Raw genomic sequence first — 15897 nt, forward strand, 5'->3', positions numbered from 1 at the left:
AGAAAGAGAGACAGAGTGCGAGTAAGGGAGGGCCAGAGAGAGAGGGAGACACAGAATCTGAAGCATACTTTAGGCTCTGAGCTGTCAGCAACAGAGCCCGACAGGGGCTCAAACTCACAAACCGACCTGCGAGATCATGACCTGAGCTGAAGTCGGATGCTTAACTAACTGAGCCACGTAGGGGCCTTGATTCTCTATACATTTTAAATTAAAATGCCTAAAATATGAATTGAGACATACCTATTTGTTTGTATTATAAACAGTAAGCAATCTGTTTGAGATGTTAGGTTTTATCACCTGCTGTTGTATTTGTAAACAAAGACAAATGCTGCTCTAAGATGTAATTATAATTGACTGTACATGTGGTACTTGATTTTTTAAAGATATTATTTCCTCTTAAAAACGTTTTAAAAATGTATTTTCATAACTTAAAAAAAAGTTAAGTAAGCTCCCCCTTTATTTATCTCTTTCTCTTCCCCTTCTCCCTATTCTTTTTCTTTTCCTTCCATTTATGACAATTCAGTCCGAGGCTATTAGAAGGAACTGGCAAGGTGGACTTCCATAGCAAGGTGAGGATGCAGGGTTGGGGGAAGATGTCCATATGGGTAGGAGTGGTATGGAATTTTACAGCCCATGTGGTCTTGAGAAGATGTTAGTGTAGGAGGGTGGCTGCCCCTGTGGTGCAGGAGCTTAAGTGGAAGAAGAGGGCCCCAACATGGAAGATGGGGCCATACTGTTGATGAGAGATTGATTACATAGAGTGGGATTAACCAAATAAGTAAATACATTAAAGATAATGGGAACCAGGTGTCTCGTTGTCAGAGCAAGGACAAATAAATATGGAAAGGGAGAAGGCAAAAAATGAACCCTGTGGCATTAATTTCAAATCAGAGGTACTGGTGTAAACTTATGGCTATCAGTATAAGGACATATAGAAATATAGATTTTATTAATATATCAGTAAGTGTGTATTTGTAAAAACTAACAGCAATGAGCCTACCTAGTGCCAGATCTTGTTTTCCACATACCATTGATAAAGTTGGAACAATTTGTAGCAGAAAAATTAGAAATTGCTCAAGAGTTATGGGGACATGTCAAAAGGACATGGAAGGGAACTTAAAAGGGGGTTCCACTAGCCAAATCTAGGCCAATTTGAACATCAAAAGGGTGACAAGTATGGGGCACAATACTTATTTACAATATTTACAATATTCCCGCACATTAAAATATTTATTAATTACAAAGGGAAGAGTAATGTTACATTAAACAAGTGATCAAAATGAACATGAGTAGATACCTCCTTAAACATGATGTTCAAAATGAACATCATGAATAACGAGACAGATCAAAATCATGAGCCAAATGATTATTGGAAATGAGAAGAACACAGTCTCACTTCTACCATACTCCTGCTGTTCTGATTATCTCTTGTGAGTTAACAAAGCATCCCAAGCTCAGTGGTGGGAAACAAAACCATATTACATGTTCACAGATTCTATGGGTCAGGATTTGCATGAGGTGCAACATAGATGAATTGTCTCTGTTCTGTGATGTTTGGGGCCTCAGCTGGGGACAATACTATGACTTCTGGGATTGCCTGAAACAGCTGGGGGCTGGAATCATCTGGAGTTTTCTTTATTCAGTTTGGCACCTGGGCTGGGATGATTTGAAATCTGGGCTCAGCTGGGGCTGTCAACCAGAGCATCTCCATGTGGCTCTCCATGTGGTTTGGCTTTCACAGCCTGGTACCTGGGTTCTTGAGCATTCTGAGATTGTAGGGAGTGAGTATTGCAGGGACCTACACAGAAGCTGCAAGATTTCTTTTAACCTAGACTTGGAAGTCACTAGCATCACTTCACTTTATTCTATTAGTTATAAGAGAGTCCTTATGGCCCACCCAAGTTCAAAGGGAGAAAAATTAGACCCCACTTCTTAATGGGAGTATGGCAAAGTCATATTGCAGAAGATCATGGGAGATGGGAGAAAGACTGGCTCAGTACAATAATTTTGCCTACACTTTCTTTCCTTGTATGTTTTGTAGGCATTGCCTCATTGTCTTCTGGTGTTGGATATTTCTATGAGAAGTCATTGCATGTTTCTGAAGAGAACCTACTTTCTTTCCCTTAAAAGTGACTTGGAAAAAAAAAGTGACTTGATGTTTTTACCTGGCTGCTGAAATAATTCTTTATTTCTTTCTCTGGAATAATTTACATACCATAAAAATTTCCCATTTCAAGTGTATAATATAATAAATTTTAGTAAATTTACATAGTTCTGCAACCATTTCCACAATCCAGTATTAGAACATTTTCATCATCCCAAAAAGATCCCTTGTGCCCATTTGCAATCAATCCCTATTCACAATCCCCAGTCCATGGCAACCACAGATTTGCTTTCTATTTTTATAAGATTTTCCTTTTCTCTTATTCAACATAGTGTTGGAGGTCCTAGCCAGATGAATTAGAAAAGAAAAATAATAATAAAAGGCATTCAAATCAGAAAGGAAGAAGTAAAACTATTTCTATTTTCAGATAACATATTATATATAGAAAATTCTAAAAACTTCACCAAAAAGCTATTAGAACTAATAAATACAGTAAAGTTGAAGAATATAATATCAATACACAAAAATCAGTTGTGTTTCTATAACTGAATAATGAATTATCACAAAGAGAAATTAAGAAAACAATCCCATTTACAGTTGAATCACAATGACTAAAATGCCTAGGAAAAGTGGTGCCTGGCTGGCTCAGTTGGGAGAGCATACATACATCTTGATCTCAGGGTCATGATTCAGAGCCCCACGTTGGGTGTAGAGATTACTAAGAAAAATTTTTTTTTTAATTTTTAAAAATTTTTAAATAAAATAAAATAAAATACCTAGGAATAAAATTAACCAAAGAGGTGAAAGACCTATACACTGGAAACTATAAGACAGTGGTGAAAGAAATTGAAAAAGATGCAAATAAATGGAAAGATATTCCACACTCATGAATTTTAAGAATTAAGATTGTTTCTTGGGGGAAGAATTAATAATATTAAAATGTCCATACCACCCAAAACAATATGCAGATTCAGTGCAGTCCTTATCAAAATTCCCATGGTATTTTTCACAGAAATAGAACAAACAATCCTAAAATTTGTATGGAACCACAAACGACCCTGAATAGCCAAAGCAATCTTGAGAAAAAAGAAAAAAAGCTGGAGGTATCACATTTCCTGATTTCAAATTATTTTACAAAGCAATAGTAATGAAAATAATATGGTATTGGCATAAAAACAGACACATGGATCAGTAGAACAGAATAGAGCCCAGAAACAAATTCATGCATATATGTTCAATTAATTTACAACAAATGAGCCAAAAATATATAATGAGGAAAGGATGGTCTCTCTAATACATGGTGCTGGGAAAACTAGACAGCCACATGCAAAAAAATGAAATTGGATCACTATCTTATACCATACACAAAAATTAACTCAAAATGGATCAAAGACTCTAATATATAAGACCTGAAAGCATAAAATTTATAGAAGAAAACACAGGAAGTAAGCTCCTAGACATTGGTCTTAGCAATGATTTATTAGATTTGACACCAGAAGTAGGGCAATAAAAGCAAAAATAAACAAGTGGGACTACAAAAAACTAAAAATCTTCTGTACAGCAAAGGAAACCATCAACAAAATGTAAAGGCAACCTATGGATTGGGAGAAAATATTTACAAATCATATGTCTGATAAGGAATTAATAATAAAAATATAAAGAATTCATACAACTCAATAGGAAAACAAACAATCTGATTTTTTAAATGGGCAGAGAATCTGAAGAGACATTTTTCCAAAAAAGGCATGTAGATGGCCAACAGGTACATGAAAAGATGCTCAACGTCACTAATTATCAGGGAAATGCAAATCAAAACTACAATGAGATAATGACCTCACACCTATTAGAATGGCTATTACCAAAAAGACAAGAACTAACAAGTGTTGCCAGAGATATGGAAAATAGGAACCCCTGGGCACTGCTGGTGGGAATATAAATTGGTGCAGCCACTATGGAAAACAGTATAGAGCTTCCTCAAAAAATTAATAGAACTACCATGTGATTCAGCAATTCCACAATGGATATTTATTAAAGAAAATAAAATCACCATCTCAAAAAGATATCTGCACCTCCATATTCAGTACAGCATTATTTACAATAGCCAAGACAAGGAAACAATCTTTGTGTCCATCAATGGAAAAAGAAAATGTGGTATATATGTACAATGGAATACTATTCACCCATAAAAAAGGAAATTTTGTCATATGGAACTTGAGGGCATTATGATAAGTGAAATAAGTCACAAAGAAAAAGACAAGTATTATGATCTCACCTGTGGAATCTAAAGAAACAAACATAAAACAAACAAAAAGCAACTCATAGAGAACAGATTGGCAGTTGCCAGAGGTGGGGGTGGGAGGTGAGGGGCAGACAAATGGGTAAAGGTGGTCAAAAGGTACAAACTTCCAGTTATAAGATAAGTAAGTCCTGGGATGTAATGTATGGCATAGTGACTATAGCTAACAATACTGTATTGCATACTCAAAAGTTGCTGAAAACGTAGATCTTAAAAAGTTCTCCTCACAAAAAAAAAAAATGTACGCGTGGTGATGGATGTTTACTAAACTTACTGTGGTAATCATTTTACCATATATATGTATATTGAATATTGTTGTATACCTAAAATGAATACAACATTACATGTCAGTTATATCTCAGTTTTAAATAGGGATTTGCCTTTTCTGGAAATTTTACATCAATGAGATCATACGATATGCGGTCTTTTGTATCTGGATTCTTTTACAAGTGGAAAACATTACTGAGGAATGTTGAAGCATGTAACTAATCATATGTGTTAGATTCACTGGCAGAGGCAACCATAGGAGGTAGTGATAAAAATTATGAAAAATAGAATATGAAAGTAAGCCTGATAAATTATGAAAATCTGGACTTCACAGTAAGCCTGATAAAGAATTATGAAAAAGATGATGTCAGAGAAAGCTCAATTAACCTAACAGAAATGGAAAAACTGTTTCTGTTTATTAAAAGTGATGATGTATAACAACTGTAGCTTTAATTCTAGATAAATAGAACTAAAAACCCACTATAGCTTTGTAGTCACTTGTGTGTAACTTGTATGCATTCTGGCATTTTTTTGCTCCATAATAAAATTATCTAATTGTACATTTATGAACTGGCATGTTCCTTTAGGTCTCAATTTCTCATTTCTCCTACATCCATGGCATGTTTTTGAGGTTCATGTGTGTTGCGGCAGCTATCGGTAGTTTGCTCCTTTTTACTGCTGAACAGTACTCCATTGTATGAATATGCAGTCTAGTCTTATTATCCCTCATAGTTATTTTCTATAAAATAGCTTCAAACACTAAATTTAGTGAATACAGAATTATTGGCCCTAGGGGAAATGCAGGGTTAGGTTCCTGCAACATGTCATTTCATCAAATAATAATATATAACCTTGGTTTGTGTTTCTGTTTAAAGACACCATATTTAATATATATTGTTGATTCATTAACATTGAACTCATGGCAAACAAGCACTATAACTCATGCCTGAATGAAGCTTATCTAACAAATGTATTTTTTCCACAAGGTACATCACAATCTTTTTGTGCTTGGGAATGCTAGACATCATCAACAAAAAGCACAAAAAAATGTGAAAAATGGGGCACTAAATAGACTGTAAAAGAACAATTGTGTACAAGAAGAGAGTTGAAACAAGGAGGCAGAGGTTCCCTTTCCTGATCTCAGCTGGGAACGCATTTGTTGGGTGACTCAAATTTTCTGCAGCTCTGCACACGTGCATATCCAAGAATGGCTGGGAAATTCCTGTTGATTTTGGGGTTACAAAGAAGTTTTAGCAAGTAGGCAAATTTGCAAATGAAGAATCCATGAATAATAAGAATTGACCACTATATTTTGTTCATCTATTCACCAGTTGATGAACAGTTGATTATTTCTACATCTAGGCTATTATGAATAATGTTGCTCTGAACATTTGTGTACAAGTCTTTGTGAAAATATTTGCTTTTATTTCTCTTGGACGAATACCTAGAAGTTGAATTGCTAGGTCATATGGTATATTTGTTTACGTTTTTTAAGAGACTGCCAAACTGTTTTCCAAAGTGGTTGCACCATTTTATACCCCCACCAGCAATGTCTGAGGGTTCCAGTTTCTTTATGGCTATAGCAAAATAGCCATAGGTTATAGCTTATCTTTCGATTATAGACATTTTAGCGTGTGTGAAGTGGTATCTCATTATAGTTTTGATTTACATTTCCCTAATGACCAATGATTCTGTGCATCTTTTCATGTACTTATTAGTCATTCATATATATTTTGTGGTGAAATGCTGATTAAAATATTTTGCTTATTTTTAAATTGGGGCATTTTTATTTTTGTTATTAAAGTTATTAAGATATTTCTATATTCTGGTTACAAGTCCTATATCAGATATATGATTTGCAAATATTTTCTCTGGTTTGTCTTTTTATTTCAGTGGTGTTTCATGAAGTGCAAAAGTTTTAACTTTTGATTAAGTCTAGTTTATCAATTTTATCTTTTCTGGAAGTGATTTTGGTGTTATATCTAAGTGATTTTGGTATTGTACTTTATCTAACCCAAGATCATAAGGATCTTATGTTTTCTTCTAGAAATTACATTCTTTATCTTTTAAACTCCAATGACTTTATTCAGCAAATTTTCTCTAAATAATTATGTATCAGTCAAAATGGAGATTTTAATTTTTTTCAGAAAAAAATATATTTTAAAATTTGCTTATAAATATTTGTATGTTCCAATGTTTTGCTTTTCTTCTTAGGGGCTAATTAAGTATGTTGCCTGTCTTCTATTATCTGCCATTTGCTCCATAGTCTTTTGTATATCTTTCTTTTATTCTGTTTCATCCATTCTTTTTTCACTTCTAATCTCTGTACCCCTTACTTGGGCTTTCAGTCATGCTTAGTCTTCCTTGTGCTTCTTATAATTTAGTCCTTATTTTTTGTAATTTTTTTCTCTTGTTTCCTCTTTGATTATCTATCTATCTATCTATCTATCTATCTATTTATTTATTTATTGGGTCGGGCAGAGAGAAAGGGAGAGGCAGAATCCTAAGTAGGCTCCATACTGTTAGTGCAGAGTCCAACATGGGGCTGGAACCCAAGAACTGTGAGATCATGACCTGAGCCAAAATTCAAGAGTCAGATGCTTAATCAACTGACCCACCCAGGCACCCCTGATACCTATCACTTAATGCTTCACCCCTTCCTATCATCTAGCTATCACCTCCTGTTATCTGGCCATTTATTTCCTGAGCTCTTCTACTTTTACTGTATGTTTTCCCTTCTTATATTCAATTAAAGCATTGAGTTTCTGAACATTCATGTGGAGATGTTGGGTAATCATTTTCTTTTGCTTTGGAGCAACATTTTTCTGTTAAGTTTGTCTTCAAAGGAATTTTGTTGCTCTTTTTCATCATTTTCTTACAGTATCATTGTAAGAATGTCTTTTTTTTTAATTGTATTTGAATTATTAGTTATATACTCCTAAGGAGGCTAGAGGAGGGTAACTTCTAGGTTTTTCACTACAAAATAGGTTTGTCACAAAAAACCTTCCTCATAAAGTAACATTAGAGCAGACCTGAAGGAAGTGAGGTGGAAGCCAGAAATCCCAAGCATTCTAGGAGAGAGAATAGCAAGTATGAAGTCCCTGAGGGAGAATAATACTTAACATGTTTGGAAAATAGGGGGTGCCAATCTGGCTGGAGTAGAGTGTTTGAGGAGGCAATAATAGAAGATAAAGTCAAGGTGCAGGATAGGGGGAAAGGGTACATACAGTTTCCACAAGGCCTTTGAAGGAACTGAAAGGATTTTGGCATTTACTCTGAATAAGAAGGGAAGTCATTGGAAGATTTTGAGTGAGGAGTTGACATGATCTGATTGAAATCTGGAAAGGGTAACTCTGAATACTTTGTTAAGAAATGACTATATGGGTGCAAGGGTGAGAATAAGGTGACTAGTTAGGAGGCTGCTGCAATAATTCAGGAGACAAATGATGGAGATCTGGACCACAGTGGTAGCAATGGAAATGGTGAGAAATGATTGGACTCAGAATACATTTTGAAGGTAGAGATAACAATTTCCCCAAAGACTGGATATGAGCTATGAACAAAAGTGAGCACTCAAGATGACTCCAAGGTTTTTGAACTGAACAACTAGAAGGATGCAGTTGTCATCAACTAAGTTGGAAAAGACTGATGGAAGATGAGGTTTGAGAGGCAAGTTCAGGAATTAGGGTTTGGACATTAACTTTGAAATTCCTGTTATACATCTTCACTGGGGACTTCTAGCAGACAATTGCTTGTACATACAAGCCTGGAGTTCAAGGAAGAAGTATGGACTAGAGATATTAATTTAGGAGTAATTGGCATTTATATAATATTTAAAGCCATAATACTAGAACTAGATGAGTAATTGAAATGACTCAATCTAGGGGGTCACTTTTGATTAAGATATCTGAAGCTTGAGCCCTGGGACTCAATGTTTAGAAGTCAGAATGAGAAGGCACTAAAACACAAGATTCATCTGGAGCCCGAAACACCAGTGAAGACCTAGTAGCAAGCCTAAGAACCCACTCACAGATCAGCCAACTCTTCTACATTGCCATGAGGTTGTGTACAACAAACAGCCTCTTGGGAAGCAGAATGGTGGGGAAGATCACCCTGAAAGACTAAGCATTTATCACTAAAGAGGCTAAATCAACCCTTTCTATGGAAAGAGACTGATTTACATATAATAACTGGCAATTTGTGATTTTTTTTGCCTGCCATTAAAGGGTATCAAAGCATCAAGGCAAGTTATAGGAATGGAGTGCTATATGTTTTACATATTTGGCTATAGTATGAAAAATTTAAATTCTGCTATATTAACAATTCAACCAAAGACATCTATGTTCCTCAGCCCCTCAAAAGTTCTGACAGCCCCAGTAGATCCAATTTACTCCCAGGCCTCAATAGCCTGAAGGGAGAAGATGTTGTGCCTTCAACTGTCCACCACAATACAAATGGCTACTATATACTGAGTACTTACTTTGTAGGTGAGCAGTTTAATACATTGCTACTTGATCATTATAATCTTAGGAGATGAGGACTATCAGTCTACATTTTAGAGATTAGGGAAAAGAAGCCCAGGCAAGTAACCTGACCAAAGCGGTAGAATCACGATTAAAATCCAAGTCTAATTATAGTACCTGGACTTTGATTCACCGTATCATACTGCCTAGTCACATCACCTTGAAATTTATGTTTAATCTACTCAAGGCTCCAGGAATCTTGAGGGAAGTGGGGAGGGGCATAATTAAGGCAACCCAACAGAGACCAACTGAGCCAAGGGGGTTGGGAGTCACATCTTTTATAAGCGTAGAGGCACTGACAGATATATCTTGCTCAAATTTTGTCACTTCTATAATCCATCTTCCTAAGAAGCAATGGGCTGTGGGACTAGTGGTCTATTTTGGGACTATTAACTAGCACAGAGGCTCTGAAAAGCTAATTAATCTCTTGGCAAATAAATGACTAGACCCCATGTAAGGATGTGCCCTCAAAGCAAGGAAAGAAAGTAGGTCAAGGAGTCAGATAACAAATTTTAGCTTGGCAGTTTTAGATCTAGGGAGAGATTAATGTTGGCTCCTTCACACTTTGGTGAAGGATTTGTGGTTACTTCCCTCAAATTCTATGTGCATATACATGACAGATTTCAAAAGCTGCCCTAAAACAGGGTTTCCCCCTCCTAGCACTCATTTGCCTTTGCATATTGTTTGATATTACTATTTCATGTTAGGAGAAACCCATCTTCCCTGGTTACAGAGGACTTGATTTAAGATGCTAGATATCCTCAGATTTTTCCTCACCTACAAAAGAGGGACCATACCCTTTATAATGCATACAGTATTGCCTAAATCATAGGTGGAAAGTTGTTCCCAAACACAGGCCAAACTGAGAGGCTCTCTTACTGTAGTTCACACAAATCCCAGACAAACCATACTGTGTTCTGGGGTCACATGTAAAATGTTAACTCCGTAAATCTCCCATCTCATGGTAAACATACATGCTCTTTCAACCTATTGCAGATGACAACAAAGACCCATGATTCAACTTTGGACTACTTTACTGTGTTTTTTGTTTGTTTGTTTGTTTGTTTGTTTGTTTGTTTTTAAGCTCCACCTTGCCCATCTTCACCAATTGCCATTTAACTCTTTACGATTGAAAAAACTTCTGCCAGGTGAATTCTGCTAACATTTTGGGTGCTTGCTCCAAGGTGAAGTATTTCAATACTAGTTCACTTCATGGGTCTAACATCCATACTGGATGTGGGTGGAAAATAGTAATCATTCCACTCTGCCTATTTATAAGTATCCAGCTCAAGCCCTTATAAAAGTAGGCACTTAATATCTTATTAAATATAAATATATTTATATTAAATATAAATATAAATAAAATCTTATTAAAGATAGCTTCCTCCCCCTTCCTATCCTAGAAACTTTCTGCAGGCCATATCCATACCTATCTTTTCTGCATTTGTTTAGTCCTCATTTTCTGACCCTCATTTTGGCATTTATTTGTATTATTTTTTAATGTTTCATAAATGCTTAATGTTCCTACTACGTCTTGCCTTAAGAGTGTAAACTACATAGGGATAAGATTTATGTCACCTGTCCTCTAGTGTTAGACACATGATGGTATGTAAGAAATGCCCAATGTTTTGGTAGATTCTGGCTACAAGAGACAAAGGTTACAGTTCCAAGTAATCAGAGAGACTATCAAAAGAGAAACCAAAGCCAAACAGCCCATAGGAAGAGCAGGGCCTGAAGCAGAATCAGGCTTTGGGTACTTAGCATTCTACCACTTTACAGGGTAGAACCAGGAGTAGAAACCAGATTCAAACTGAAATACTTAGGTTATTTTTCATGGGTATATAGACTTAAGTTCCAATAATTCTAGTAGGTAAGCTAGTTTGAAGCTAATCTGGTAAGGGGTATGGAAAGATAATGAGAGTGGGAATGAGAGAGAATTCTTAAAAAAAAAAAAAAGGCTAGAAATCAGAGTGAAAAAAACAGTGAATAGCTTCCTCAACCATAGACAGCCTACCAGTTCATGGTTATAGACCCTCATGAGGTCTGGTTACTCTTACTGGCCTTGCCTTCCATGAGCTGTCTATACAGTTATTTTCCCAATTCTACATCCTTTTTTTTTTTTTTTTTTTTTTTTTTTGGACTCTAGCTTATGTGGGTTTCTCTTTCTCATAACAAAATGATCCCTTTCCAGAAACCAATTTCCTATGATAAAATGTTTCCTCACTAAGATTACAATACAGCAATAATCTATTAAAGCACCCACATTATTTAAACCTTACCACAAATTTTATTAACATTGGTTGTTTACTTTTCAATAATTGATGTCACTCCTTTTTGGAACTATTGGGAAGAGAGAACATAATTTACATGTACAAATTGTAGCCTGTGCTGTCTCTTCTGACCATGGAGGGATTAGGGGAGAGATTGCAAAAAATGCAGACTACACTGGGCTTGGGAAAATTCTAAGTCATAGAGAGACAAACCTTCAGTGGCTGGAAGAGGAAAAGATCAAATTTGGCAACTGACAAAAGAAATAAGAGAGAATCTATAAACAATATAGACTCTCTGTCCCAGGTCTAGGGTAGCAGACTTGGAGAGAATTGCAGAACTGAAAACAGAACTGGCAAATGTCAAGAAGGAACTTGAATTCAGGGCTAAAAAATGGGATGGAGATTCTTCTTTACAGTTCACTATAGCTGAGCAGGAAGAAGAGATGCTAGGGGAAATATGATGTGGAGTTCCTAACTAGGAATACATAAATTAAAGATGACTTTATGAAAGATATGAAAGTACAACTGGTTGACTCCAAGGACCTACCAGATATGAAATGCTTGACTCCCAAATTTTTCTCCTTCAGGAAAAAGTTTCTTGACTTATGGATTCTGCCAAAGAATTCTTGTCAAGAAACTTCAGGAAAACAAAGACAACAGTTGCTACTGATATTGGAAGAGTTGGTAGATAAACTAACCTGGCTCACTAAGACCCTTTAAACAGACAGCTCTATGGCAGTCTGATAAAGTTTCATACTCACCCAGGGAATTATAAGTGAGGCTGAATTCTACAAGTGAAACTGGAAGGTTTCCAGGTACTGTGCAGTCTTCTGCAAGTGCCTCTTAGAAGGAGCCTGGAGCACTTAAAGCAGAATGAAGACTCTGGCCACTACTGTCACTGTAGAAATGGAAAATGAGAAAGCCCATCAAAAAGAGGCCTTCTGAGCTCAATTGGGTGAGGTCCAGGATGGGCCATTAGCATAAACTATGAAATTAATCTCAAATTAATCCACCTGTATCTCTGCTAGATCTTTACATCATATAATAGAGTTTACAAAAGTCTTAGCACATTTTAAATCATTCTTAAACTAGATATCTAACTGAGAGAAATGAAAACATGTTTACACAAAAACCTGGACATACATTTTATAATATCCAGAAACTGGAAACAATCTAAGTGCCTTTTAATTGGTGAATGGGTAAGCAAATATTCTCAACTTCACTCCCCTTCCCTAGGTCCAGAGGAGAGCAGTCACTTATGATCCTAAAGGGTAGTACTTCATGGCATTCCCACTTCATGGGCAGCCCTTTAGTAACACAACCTAGGTTCAAAGATGCTCAATTTGCTTCTGTGTTTTTTGCCTACTTGCTCACAACACTTGACCAGTGTTGGCTACTTTCTGCTCTCAAAAGCCTTTACCTCTACAGTACAGCATTAGGAACCTCATTTGTGCAATAAATATGTTCCTGCAAAGCTATAAATCAAAGGTTTTGAAATACAATTATATTTTCCCAAAGTTCTTAATTTCAGAGATGTTTTATCTTAGTGATTGATCATTAGTTGGCAATAATTTTCCAGTTTTAAGTTATCCACTATAAACCAAGTAGTTCCTCATTTGTACGAAAACATTACAATGTACTCTGAACTTACTCTACAAGAAAGAAAGTACAAGTTCTTTCAAAATGTGGATTACACACTAATGAGTTATCATTTTTTTTAAGATTTAGAATTTAATTATCAGGCAACCTACAGTTACTGTCTTCATATTCATGGTGCCCTTTGGCCCTACCTCATCTCAACTTTTTTTCCCATTTCAAAAGACATCTTTTGAAAATCAGGCTTATTGAGATATAATTTACACACAATAAAATTGCTACTATTAGTGTACAGCTCTATGAATTTTGAAAGATGCAACATGAAACCCACACAACACTCAAGATAAAGAACAGTTCCATCATCCCCAAAAGCCCCTTGAGCCTCTTTGTAGTTAATACTTCCCAACTCCCAAGCAACTACTGATCTATTATAGTTTTGGCTTTTATGGAATGTCATATAAATGGAAGATCAGTATGTAGATTTTTGAATTTGCATCTATCACTTAGAATAATACATTTGAGATTAATTTATGTTGTTGTATCAGTGGTTTGTTCCTTTCATTGATAAGCAGATTCTGTGGTATATGTACATACGTATATGTATGTATATATATGTATGTATATGTGTGTGTATATCACTATTTGTTCACCCATTTACCAATTAAAAGGTAGTTTCTAGTATTTGTCTATTATAAAATGTGTGTCCAGGTTTTTGTGTAAGCATGTTTTCATTTCTCTTGGGTAAATATCTAGGAATGGGATTGCTAGGTCATATGGTAATCTTATGTTTAACTTTACAAGAAAATGCCAAACTGTTTATTCAAGTGTCTCTCTATTATTCTGCAGTCCCACCAACAATGTCTGGGAGTTCTAATTGCTCCACATCTTCAACAACACTTGGAATTATTTTTATTTTGACCAAGTAGTGACATTTCATTGTGGTTTTGATTTGCATTTCCCTAATGACTAATGATGTTGAGTATCATTTCTTGTGTCATCCATATATGTCCAACAGTGATTGTTCAACTATGCCAATGTTTTAAAAACTGGTTTACTTTTTATTGAGTTCTAGGAGTTCTTCATATATTCTGGATACAGTCACTTATAAGATATGTGTTTTGCAAACATTCTCAGTCTGTTACTTTTCACTTCCTAAACATCGTAGTACAAAGATCAGAGTTTTTATAAATTAAATTTTTAATGGATTATGCTTTGAGTGTTGTAGCTAAGAAATTTTTTGCCTAACCCAGGATCACAAAGATTTTGTCTTCTTCTAAAAGTTTTATAATTTTACATTTAGATTTATGATCTATTTTGAGTTATTTTGTATATGGTGCAAGGTATAAGTTGACAGGTTGAAGTTCTCTTTTTTTTCTTGAAAAATAATGTCCAATTATTCCAGCATTTTGTTCTTTTCACTATCTTTTGGTAAGTTTCCATTTAGCAGACAACTCTATATATAATATACAGAAAGGAAGGAAATCCTCTAGCTTTGGTGTGACAATCCTATGGCGGGAGATGGGTGGACAGTTCCCACTTTCTTTGGCATGAAATGCATAAGTAATGAGCTTTCTGCTCAATAGATATGCATAGTATAGGACAGTCCATAAAGAACTGTCAATACTCTGTAGCCAGAGATCACCAGGAACACACCAGTGGTTGAATCAGTTGAGCTTATTATTCACCCCAGCAAGGGAAAGCACAAAATGGGGAACAGTGAGGCATCTCAGTAAGAGGGTAATAGAAAGGACTTACATTAAGGTTTGGGTTTGTGTTAGGTGATTTGGGGGACTTTGCTTTAAATTGGATGCTGTGAGGAAGCAGGGGTAATTCTATGATTGGGTATCTTAATAAATCTTATGTAGAAAGAGGGAAGATTAGCACAAGGCTAAAGCTGTCACTGGTAAAGAAGTAACAGCCACTCACATTAGTTTGATATCTTCAGTTTTTGTATTCCATTTGGTGGTGTGGATAAAGTTCATGTTTTTGTCTGTGTTCAGACATGGTTATGGAGTAGTCTTATTTTTGTCCTGATCCATCATGATCATGGGAGTAGCCTTTTCTGATGTTAATGTTCTCTGAAACTGTTCCACAGGATATATCAAGGAAGGCTTACCTATGGCAGGCCAGCTCCCAGCGACGCTAAGACCTGGCTGATAGCACCAGGTCAGCCACTTAATATCAAAGACTGGTCAAAGTTGTTGAGAACTTAGGCCATAGATTCAGAAAAAAAAACAAAAAACACAAACAAAAAAAAACCCCACGTTTGATCTGCTCTTTATTGGCTGTGGGCCCTTGGGTAAATTAGCTAACTTCTTTATGGCTCCGTTTCCTCATATGAATATAAGAATAATCACAGTGCTTGATTGCCTTATTGGACTGTTAGGAAAGATGAGATATGACAAGAAAAACTTGTCACACAAATCTTGGTTATTATTATTGTATCACAGAAAAGGTTAAGAAGGCTACTGGAACACAAAAAGGAAAACAAAGAATAGTCCAGGTAATTGTGCCAGAAAGTCAAAGAGCAGTAAGAAAGTGAGACTAGAAAAGCAAAATAATTTTCATTGGATGACAATCTATAAAAAGCTATAAACTGTCCAGCTCATTTCAAAATGCCAGGATAATACATTAATAAAAACATTCATAAAAGCATTAAAAAAAACAAAAACATTCATAAAAACATGGAATATAGGAAAATATGTAGATCTCATACCAAACGATTTGCCATTTAAATGAGTTCATATAGTGGGGCGCCTGGGTGGCTCAGTCGGTTAAGCGGCCGACTTCGGCTCAGGTCATGATCTCACGGTCCGTGAGTTCGAGCCCCGCATCGGGCTC

General features: G+C 35.8%; 1 long non-coding RNA gene across 3 annotated transcripts in view; it reads right to left on the bottom strand.

The window, feature by feature from the left end:
- The window catches only part of LOC102952780, a 49976-nt gene that overhangs the window by 31572 nt on the left and 2507 nt on the right, over nt 1-15897 (bottom strand). For all 3 annotated transcript variants that reach the window (XR_006220208.1, XR_006220209.1, XR_006220207.1), the window contains exon 2: nt 12222-12358. This is a non-coding gene — a long non-coding RNA (uncharacterized LOC102952780). The remainder of the gene's footprint in view (nt 1-12221; nt 12359-15897) is intronic.

The sequence above is a fragment of the Panthera tigris genome, chromosome B4, assembly GCF_018350195.1.
Source record: "Panthera tigris isolate Pti1 chromosome B4, P.tigris_Pti1_mat1.1, whole genome shotgun sequence".
NCBI classification, from domain to species: Eukaryota; Metazoa; Chordata; class Mammalia; order Carnivora; family Felidae; genus Panthera; species Panthera tigris.